Source organism: Belonocnema kinseyi, chromosome 8 (assembly GCF_010883055.1).
Source record: "Belonocnema kinseyi isolate 2016_QV_RU_SX_M_011 chromosome 8, B_treatae_v1, whole genome shotgun sequence".
Taxonomy (NCBI): Eukaryota; Metazoa; Arthropoda; class Insecta; order Hymenoptera; family Cynipidae; genus Belonocnema; species Belonocnema kinseyi.
This window is the reverse complement of record NC_046664.1, coordinates 94,150,072-94,152,664: the sequence shown is the minus strand read 5'-3', so window position 1 is coordinate 94,152,664 and position 2,593 is coordinate 94,150,072.

Sequence of the window (2,593 nt, the reverse complement as noted above, 5' to 3'; positions counted from 1 at the left end):
GCGTACACTTGAGATTTTATTGGAGCAAGACGTGTTTTTGTTCCGTGCCTGTTTTAGCTGACATATAGATATGATGTGAATGCTAGAACTTTTGTTGTGTGCCGCGATGGCATGATTGCGTATTCAGAAGTCGTTCCCGAGGTCACCACACTCAGTTACAAATGCATTTCAAAATTATTTTACAAATCGCAACTCGTATACTAGCGTAGTGGTTAAGACTGTTGACTTGCGTGGTTAGGTTTATGCGTTCGAATCCCCCCCCCCCATTGCGTGCGAAATTTTAATTGTATTATAAGCATCATAACTTAAAAATAACGATTAATTATAAGTATATCCGAAAATATTCATAAGAAATAACCGTGCGCTTATTTATTAATTATTTTTTAGCAATACTTTTTCACAATTTATAGTGCTGTCTCAAATGTAGTCTACGCTGATAACATAATTCAGATCTCTTTATATTATTCGTTAAACTGACATGATAATTCATAATTGCAGCATCCAGGAAATGTACAGAATAGCGACTGGATCGGTAAAATCTGCTGATCCGCAGGTCAGCACCACTTGGAAATCGGTACTAGTAACCATCATTTATAGTCATACTTATTTGCCTAGAATTGTAACGTTTACTGAACTGTCACGTGGTCCATGTACGTACTAGGAAGATCGGTAGATTTATCACGGTTTTCAGTAAAATGTAAGTTTCTTTTTTCTGCGTCCACACCTTGTCTCATTTCAGTATATTTTCCACAGATTTAAGGAAATGTGTGTCCAACGTGGATTCTATCCCGACCCCCCTCGTGGACAAGCGTGGAATTTTGCCCCCCCCCCCCCCTAAAGTGTCCACGTAGTATATGGATAGCCCGTTATCCAATTTTATTTAAGAACATCTAATTTTTATTCTGTGGAAATGTTCCAAAATTGTAATATTCCATAATCTTAATATTGAATACATATAGCTTTCAAATATAGTCGTGAAATTGCAATGCGCGATGCGCATGCGCTCGAACGGTTTTAACATCTGAATGTGTTTCAGTTTAACATAAAAATATTTTTACGCCAATATCTTAAAAAGATGTTAAATGTTTCGCATGAATATCTGCGTATTAGGTGCTACAATCTTACCCTTTGAACATCTAAATTTGAACTTCCATTTTTCTCCGTGTAAGCGTTTAGTTTTTCGGTTTTGGTATCGAGCGGCGAATGGTATAATCTGGACCATAGGGCTGCATGTTTTAAAACAAGGCATGGATGTGACCTGTTTATGACCTAAATCTAGACCTTAGAAGTCAGTTGATGTGATCCACTCTAATGAGTAAGCCGTACCCTTCGTCTGCATTAAATAAATTTTTTGATTTTGAAAAGTAGAAAAGGTGGAATTTTACTCATAGAAATAAGCAATTTCCCATAGGTTATGGGCCTAGAAATTCGCAATATTTTGTTTAGTGTAAAGAAAAACGTGTAGCGAAGAAACTGTGAAGTTTGTACAATATTGTGAAGTGTTCTTCCGAGTAATAAAGGGACAATATGGAAATTTTAAAAATGAAACGGAACATCAGACCCTTTGATGGTGACAAATACAGTGTTCGAAAGTTTAGAATAAGCGCATTGTTGACTGAATTAGATGTGATTAAAGTTTTAGATAGTGACATTCCTATCAATGTGACCAATAAATGGAATAAAACAGAAAGAACTGCTAAAAGTGTAATTGTTGAGTACTTATCCGATTTATTTCTCGGTTTTGCTAAGGCAGAGAGTACTGCAAAATAAATTATACAAGATTTGGACGTTATTTACGAACACAAAAGTCTTGCCACTCAGCTGGCTCTTAGAATGAAGTTACTCGGATTAAAATTGGCTGGTGATACACCTTTGATTAAACATTTCACAGTCTTCGATGAGTTCATTACTGAATTGACAGCAGCAGGTGCTAAATTAGATGAAACTGATGGAGTGTCTCATTTACTTCTGACACTGCCTACAACATATGACGGTGTCATAACTGCTATCGAGACATTGTCAGAAGGTCATTTAACCCTGCACGCAGAAAAAAGAACCTTACATTTTACTGAAAAGCAAGTTAAATCTACCGATCTTCCCAGTACGTATATGGACAACATGACAGTTCAGTAAACGTTACAATTATAGGCAAATAAATATGACTCAATGATGGTTACTAGTGCCGATTCTCAAGTGGTGCTGACCTGCGGATCAGTAACCAGTGGCAGACATCTTAAGGACGTCCTAAGGACCTTTTAAAGACATGAAATGATCCAGAAGATGTCTTGAAGACGTCAAATCGTATGACATAGAGGTATATTCTAATGACATCTTTAGGACGTCCCGGTGCCCACTGCACGCAGAAAAAAGAACCTCACATTTTACTGAAAACCAAGTTAAATCTACCGATTTTCCTAGTACGTATATGGACCACATGACAGTTCAGTAAACGTTACAATTATAGGCAAATAAGTATGACTATTAATGATGGTTACTACCAGGTGTATACATATGAAACCGGTATTGCCATCTAGCGGCCAGTAGGCACACTTGTAGGCACTGTCGGAACTTACCATTTGTGCTAATTGGCGTA